General features: G+C 30.0%; 1 long non-coding RNA gene across 1 annotated transcript; it reads left to right on the top strand.

Moving 5' to 3' along the window:
* Nucleotides 1–5,869: 5,869 nt before the first annotated feature.
* Nucleotides 5,870–6,749, top strand: LOC141646474 (uncharacterized). The gene is made up of 3 exons (XR_012545568.1): nt 5,870–6,183; nt 6,280–6,359; nt 6,476–6,749. It is a non-coding gene; the product is annotated as an uncharacterized LOC141646474 (long non-coding RNA).
* The last annotated feature ends 2,234 nt before the right edge of the window (nt 6,750–8,983 follow it).

The following is an 8,983-nucleotide window of genomic DNA, read 5'->3' as shown; positions in this document are numbered from 1 at the left end:
CTTCGTCATTTGCATAGCAATTGAATTTCAAAGTCGAAGGCAAATGGAGAATCTTAAATCGGGCTTTATCACCATCGTCCCATCCCGATTCAGGACCCATCATCATACTCCCTGCATTCCTCCCAGCATCTTTGGTCGTGATGCGCATACCCCCCGTCTTCCAATCACCCCCTTCGAACCCCAAATCCATCAACGAACAATGTAACATAGTATGATACGCAACCGTCTTCATTGCCCTCAATATCAGACTCAGTCTCTTAAAAGCATAACCCTCGCTAACATCCACTTTATCACCAAACACATACACACCATAACTAGCCACATTGTCGTAAACTCCAAACCTCGCGTCCCATTTGAACCACAAATGAGGCGATACACGACAGTCATAACAAGGCATTGTCGTCGGGAGCTCGATTTCCAACGACCTTAAACCAGTAAGCTTTTTGAAAAAATCAACCGCTTCGGGTTTTAAAACAGGCATGTTTATCCACAGGAAAACGTCTGCAGTTAGTTTTATAACTGTCTCAGGTATAACAGAATTACTACCCAGACACATTAAGAAAAGTACTACAGAATTCGAAATAATTTTGTTAAACAATCTACCATACCAACACCGCGATTTATCTGGGAGAAACAATGAGGCCTGTAACGGTGTCGAAAACGAGACGATTTGGGGAAGAATATCATCCTGTGACAGTGCCAGGGTGCACCTCCGAAGCGTGACAATATCAACTTTACTTAAAATTGTCAAAAGAATATCGTCTGGTAAGTCGAGACATATTGGGTCGGGTTTGGGTTTGGAGTTTTGTTTCCGGGGTTTAAGTTTAAGCAGATGGTTGAAACCGTATTGTTTTATGGTTAGAGGGTTTGGTAATTTGATTGAAATATTAAGGAAAATGGGATGGAAAATTAATTTAGCGCTCGTTAAGATAATAATCGCATCGATAAAATTTAATCGGCTAAAAACGGAATTGTTCATTGTTTTTGTGGAGAGTGAAAAAGTTGTGAACGGAATAAATGATTTTGTAGAGATCTTTCTTGATATATATACACCCGGTTGTATTTCTTTTCAACCGACTTAGATTTTTTTTTTTTTTTCCAAAGTTTTTCCTCCTTGCTCTTATTTCTTTTTGTTTGTTTCTTCCACGTGACCCATCAAGTTTTCCTCATACCCTCTTTTGGTTTGACTTTTCTTCCTTATTTTCTTACACGAAAATTTAAAAAAGACGGTCTCTCAATAGCGTTATTGAGAGACTTCTCACATGATGGGGTGAGGGATTTACTGAATTTTTTTTCCCTATTATGTCTCCCACTAAATTAATTAGTGGAAGACGGTCTCTCATGAGACCTACCGATTTTCTTTTTTAGATTTTTTTTTAATATTTCCTTTTCTTTAGAAAAAATTTTGTGGTTTAAATTCAATTCAATTGCATATGGATTAGAGTTGGAATTGGACGGATACGGATATTGTATCACACTCATCCTAGAAGGAGCAGTTATAGGTAAATTTTTTGCGAAATTGGTAATTCAGCCCCATTACTTTGCCTAATTGTGAAATTAAAGCAATTAAAGCACCTAAATTAGATTGTAGTGATTATGCCCCATAAGTTATATAGAAGGTGAAATTAAACTCCATACTCGGAACCTTATGAGAAATTCAATAGTATATCATATATAAAAAGTGAAATTGATTATACTTGTTACTCCCTCCATTCTACAATAATATACCCACTTTCTAATTTAGGCCAACCCACTATAATGTACCCATTTCATTTGTTTCTATTTATGGGTCTATTTTTGATGGGGAAATGACCACACTATCCTAATAACCTTACATATTTACAAAAAATACCCCCAACTTAACCCACCTAATCCAAATCTTATCTTTATTAATTCAGAAGACAATATTCAATCCAGGGCGTGCCACGTCATTAATTCAACTTTTTTTTTTCTTTTTTTTTTTTTGGAAATACATGTAATGGTGGGACCTGTTAGTGTGCAATGTGTTTATTTCTTCAGAATTTCGGCTATACAAACATGCGACAAATTCCGTCTTAGAATAAATACTATGAAATAATTTTATACATTCCGAATAAATGAAATTAATGACATATAAGCGGAATGAATTAAAAATCGGAATAAATGTAACTAATTACAAATAAATGAATTGCATAATTTAAAAATAATAATAATAATAAAATTACATAATTAGGAGAAGGAATTACATTTAATTACGTGATTGAATTACATATAATGCGAATAAATTACATGTATAATTTTTAAAAACTAGATAATACGATATATTTTTTTTTAAAAAATATCCTTTGTTAGTTTCTTTTAAACCATTGCACGTGAACAAGTATTTGTAACAAGTTTAAACATTAATTATGTAGATCGCTGATTTAGACCAATTAGATAAGTACAATAGAAATGCAAAAAAAAAAAATACATTAAAAAACATTAATACCAGCCAAATACATACCCGTGCAATTTTGCACGGGTTTAAAACTAGTCAATCAATCAATATCTATCTATATTAATAAAGAAAGCTTTTTTCGAGCGTTTTTAGAGACTCCAACATTGCTAAAACACCTAAGATTAATAAAAAAATGTAAATTAAATCTATATTGTATTTAAAAAAAAAAAAAAAAAAAAAAAGGGCTTAATAGCGAAACACTTTCGAACAATAGGAGAGACCTAACATTAGTTAAACGCTTGTAAGAAATATATAATAAATAATACAATTTTGATTAGACGTTTTTCCCAACAAATATTCTACCACAGGCAGAACATTAACAGTTATCAACTTCTTCCCTGTATAAATAGCAACCAATGGTCAATGATACCTCAAGAGTCAAGATATGCGTACACAACAAAAATATTTTATTTTTCATCAATTTAATTTAATTAATTAATTTTGATTGTGGTTGTTTTATTAATTTTTAGTTGTGAATTAATCAATTGCTTTGGTTTATTTGCAGGACCTCGAGATAAAAAAAAAAAATGACAAACAAGAAGAATAAGATATTATAGTAAGGTGATAAATTCATTTTTTATTTAATGAATAATTATCATGAATTCTTTCAACTATTGCGGGCAATAAATTTGTAACTGCAAGGGCAATAATATTGCATGTATGTGGCCGAAATTTAACTTATCTTCTCAATGGTGATGCCCTTTGTGAACTGAAAATGGAAGATACTCCGTATGTATTTGTATGAGCTCTCTTATCTTCTCAAGGGCAAGTGTGGATATTACTATTGCCCTAAATATTTACACTATTTAATTTGGATGTTTAGGAGGCCGGTGATTTAACAGTCTTGTGGACGATGTGGTTATTCAACAGTGTTGGGATGAGAAGCGATAAGATATTGTTGCTAAGAATTTATAATACCTTTTATTCATTGGAATTGCATCACTTTTATGTTATGTGAGTTTTGTGAGGGTTATTTTAATTAAATGGGGCAATTCCAAAAAAACGAAGAGAGTATCTGATAGCGACCGAGACTTACAAATATTAACAAACGAGAGCAAAAAAAATAGAAATAAATACGCCCTCCGATCCAGATCAAAGGTAGCATTGACTTTTTGGCACTATTTATGGTCGTAGGGAATTTTCGATATTATTCTTAATCTATAAGACAAAATATATTCATGTGAGATATTGTTTGATTCATCAAGAATATCAAATTTATATAATTTTTAATAATGTGTAACTGAAGATATTTACGTGCCTCGACAAGTGTGTAAAAGTCAATGTTACCTTTGATATGGATCGGAATGAGTATTCAACTTTAGTTTTTGTACAAAATTGATGAGGAAATTTGACTATATATCTCACACTTGCCGACTTGCTGCTCTTTTCTGGTATATTGGTGTCATTTAATTGTACGAGATCTGACACCAGTAGAGTCATCTTAGAATCTGGAAATATGTTGGCTAACAAACATCGAATTTTTTTTAATAATAGACTGATATTAAGGTTAATAGAAATTACTTATCCAAAGGATAACAAACACCGAAACACGACACAACAAAAATTCTATTTTAGAAGGATGTACGCACAAGGAAAAAAAAAACGACTTGAGTTATTTAAAAAGGTAATTTCTTATGCTCATATCAAAGATGATATTTTACTATTGGGATCAAATTGCTTCTGGATTTACATTGCTTTAATTTCGTTGCTCCATCCATGGCATATGTGTATACCGAGAAATTAAAACCTAAGGTACAAAACCAATATTAAATCCTCACCAACTCTACAATAACACAAACTCTAGAATTTTAGTCGTCTACTATACATTCATCTATGCCAACACAATGATAAAATACAAAAAAAAAAAAAACAATATAAGAAAAGTTCGAGAATAAATAAGAAGCGAGCAAATGCGTTGGATACGATTTTAGACGATACTTAAAACGATATTTACAAACTCAACATAAAATCCTCACGCCACATATAAATCATAATTTCATATACTCGAGTTTTATTTTTGCATCTGCTAATTAACTTGAGTCTTAAAGAGGTTAAAGTAGATAAATAGATAATAATAATACAAATTTGTTTAGCTACATATGATGACGAGTTGTATATCCAAAGTTGAGGTATATTTATTTTTAATGATGTCATACACAAAGACAATATTTATGAAAATTTCTTCGTCTTTATTTTGAGCTAGCTCTTTGAAGAAAAATAGGAATGATACGACATTGTTGTAGTCATGTGCATAGCAGACAAGAAAATAAAATTAAGTCGACACCATTAATTTCTAGGCTCATGTCCAACTTTTGTAAACAACCTAGAGTCTCCTTTTATGAACTACTTAATTTAAAAACACATAACAGACAAGAAAATAAAATTAAAATAAAAAGATCATAATATGCAATATTATGAAGTAAACAAATTCTTATCATCCTTTCTCTTGTGATAGAATCTTTATCTTATCTTGAACAGATTTTATAAAAAAGAAATCAATCTATTGAATATATTATTAATCTAAAAAATAGTATTATTTATCCTATGATCTTATCTAAGCGGCCGATCTCCATATTCTATAAATGTAATTTCACAATATCATAATAATTTTATAGCAATTACTTGAGGTTTCTTACACATAATATCATAATATGTGGTCAAATTAAAGACTACATAATGAGCAATTTTAGTAACAATAAAACTAAACTGTTTGTGTACATAAGTAGTACGGATATAGCTTTTTTTAGCAATCACAACTCCAAACACAATTAAACTGTTTGTGTACATTACGAAGTCCTTGGCTAAAGAGGGTATTACTTCAATGCATAAGTAGTTGATAGTCTTGATTGATTTGTTAACTCGCACATTTTTTTTACTATGGTTAAAGAGGGTGCGTATTACTTCAACATGAGAATTTTAGTGCTATACTTTTAATTCATAAAGTTAAATTCAATTTTTATACCTTTTTTTATAAGTTAAGCTCTTATAAGTCCAGTTTAGCTCTTATAAGTTCAGTTAAGAAAAATTAATCTCTTATAAATACATTTAAGCTTTTATATGTTCTGTTCAGAAAAGTTAAGTTCTTATAAGTTTAGTTTAGTTCAGCAAAACTAAATCCAAAAGAACAGAATTTAGAGTATTATATTACATAATAATCATATGTATTACAAATTGGCCCGGGCATCGCCCGGGCATTAAATCTAGTATATATATAAAAGAGGCTTTTTTCAGGCAATTCTAGAGACTCCAAGTTTTATAAAACACTTTTAATTAAAATTAGTTTATAAATATTTACATTTATAATTATATTATAACATTATTTAAAAAGATATTAAAAAAGATAGAAATTAGCTAGAAGGCAGCAACTATCTATTATTAATCACCCCTAAAGAAACCGTAAAACCAAGTTCAAGTAGCTACGTTGACTAAATTGAAATGTAATCAAACTCAACTACCTAATTGTATATATACTTATGTATTGCCTCCACCAACAAACAAAGTGCAAGACTCCAAGCCATACAAAGAGGGAGTAATAGGAGTAAACGCTGGTATAGGCCGTACGTGTGCCATCTTTTTACAAGATGACCACATAATTTTAACAATTTAAGCACCGAATTTTCTTTGCTCAGAATAAGTGTGAGATTATTGTTCAATTTATAGGATGTTAGGAATAGAGATCATGCATGGCCATAGATCGATAGATAGAGGTCCAAAAGCACTTCATTCATACCGAATCCAGATATTTATATGTCCATGTTTTTATATATTATTTTTAATTATTATTATTCATCTTTCATATGCAGGTGATGAGACAATAGGCCATTTCATTATTTGAAGTATTACCCCGTCTTTGTCACATAGTTGGTTAAAAAGCAAGTTTCTGGTAGGTATATATCTTTTTTCTCTTTTTTCGTTTATATTTTTACACGACTCACTATTTCAACTTTTATTGCTTGCAATCATAAGTTTTCTAACCGTCTGTTTATTTTCTTTTAACAGATTGATCAAGAAGAAGAATAACGGTAGAGCATGGTTATTAAGTAGAAGCATTTATATTTGATACAGAGTACTACATAAGAATCGGCATCATATATATCTTTTAATTTTGGGATATTCTCTCGTGTACCCCCAAACTTTTTCGTTTTTTTTTTCAAACGGAAGACCTCTTAAAGACGGTCAATTTGGAAAAAAAGTTTATCGTATTCTAAACTTGTAGCCAAGAGTTATTGACGGTCAAAGTTTTTTTGCATGAAAAAAGGGGTATATCATAGAAAATGAAAAAGTTGGGGGTACACGAGAGAATATCCCTTTAATTTTCACAAATATAGAGGTTTCTTTGTATACGCGCGCGCAATTGCTATGAGTTTGATGGGATCTTATTAGAAGTGTACTATACATATCTTAAGTGATAAAATGCTCTATAAAATAGAGTCTTGCCTCGCTTCAATTATTTGTTTATCTTTATTTTCTTTCTTGATAAGAGATATATAGTTAATTTGTCCTACTATCATAGTATTATACCCTCTGTTATCATTTCTATTTATCGCATCGTTTAATTTCTTTGGTGTTCAACATTCGTTGATGCTTTCGTTGATGCTGTTAAGATTACGTGTATGAATGGTTTTTCATGACATGCATGGTAAGGTTGTGCTATATGTTTTACAAGCACTGGAAAATTCTGGATAAGGACAAGTTAAGACATATTTGCAGCATGCAGACATATCTTTAATGACGATTTTTCAATCTCTTAATTAGTGATATACTTTAATACGGACTAATATCTTAGTAAACAACCTTGATTCATGTAAATCCTAACAAAATTTAAAAAACACGAACTACAATAAGAATAAGAATACATCACAAGGTAAAAGGTATACGCATGGAATATGTATATAGATATACTACTACGTCCCAATTTTTGTTTACCTTTTTTATTCTTTGTGAGAAATATTTTAATTAAAGTCAAACAAATTATTGAGACGGAGGGAGTATTTAGTTTGCCAGTTTGGTCTTAATCTCTTTCTTTTAAGATTTTTCTATGATCATCAGTTCAATTTTTATCTTTAAAAACATTAAATATTATCAGTATTTATATTTATCTTACAACTTAGTTAAATAAATTAGGCTTATTAATTTTGAGTCACAATCAATAGATAAAGTGGTACAAAATAATACATAAAAAAGGTACGATACAGTAGTCTCTTAATAACTTACCGAGAGACAGTCTCTCCAAACTCTTGGTAAAAGACTAACCGGTTCAACGTGAAAATAAAAAGGAACTACACTACGTATCATATCATAGTGTTATCTTGATTTGATAAGATAACACTATCTATATTATGATTCATTTTTTTATGGCATGTTAATAATTATAATTAGACAAAAACATACAATAACACTATTGTGCAATTGATAAATCAAGACAGTATAGGAACAAAACGCATGAAATCCAAGACTAAATAAAATTGGCTTTAATATGTATTTTAGGTACGTATAATGTGGACTCTGTCTATATATAAAGAAAATAGTTATTGCTAATGTAATTATTAATTATCTGAATTAAATTAGTTTTCATAAAATAATTATTTAAATTAAAAATTATAAAATTTAATTTAAATTTAATTTTTTTTTTTAAAATAAAGAGGTTGATAAATTAAATTTGACTTCAACAATAATTTGACATTTCTATTCATGTCATCCACAATATCTTACCTTTTTAGCTAATATTGATTATTTGGCTTAATAAGTGTTTCAAGTAAGTTTGTAACCAAGTCCTTTTTAATTAATAGACATCCATAACAATGTTTTGGAAGCTCAAAATATTCAAGACTATATTAGGTAACCCGTATGCATCAAAGAAGAAAAAGAACCCCTATTATTTGGGGATTTTTTTTTAACTGATCTTCTCCCAGGTGAGAGAAAGAAGGGATGGGAGAAATTGGGATTATTGTTGGATTAGGATGAAAATTAAGTATTTTAGTACAAATTAATTAGGTACATCAAGTAGCATTGTTGGATTGTTTTTTTAGTTCATTTTTAAAGAATCCAATATAGTTTTTATAATGTTTCCCATGTAATTATTTTGTGATTGTGAACACCGTTTTAAATAGTATTAAAAGTACCATAACAATTAGAAGCGAGCCAATATTATAACCCGTGCAACGCACGGGCACAAAATCTAGTTAATTATATACTAAACTAATTTATTACCCTAATGACTCCCTTCATTTCTATATTTCCCTTCCTTTTTATCCCATCATTCCCTCCTTATTTCCCAACTACCCACCTAATCTAGAATTTATGAAATATGGGTATTTTTAATATTATTTTAATCGATTATACAATGTCGCAAATGAGTACGAGTACTTGTTATAATTAAAAATCAAAATTCAAATAGGACGAAAATAGGTGGTACACATATACATGTACTAGAGAAGTAAAAGACAAAAGACAATTAATAAATGAGAAAATGAGAAATCTTTTTTCACAAGAAATCAGTTGAAACAA

This window comes from Silene latifolia, chromosome 3, assembly GCF_048544455.1.
Source record: "Silene latifolia isolate original U9 population chromosome 3, ASM4854445v1, whole genome shotgun sequence".
Lineage (NCBI taxonomy): Eukaryota > Viridiplantae > Streptophyta > Magnoliopsida > Caryophyllales > Caryophyllaceae > Silene > Silene latifolia.
This window is presented reverse-complemented; position numbering and strand designations above follow the sequence as displayed.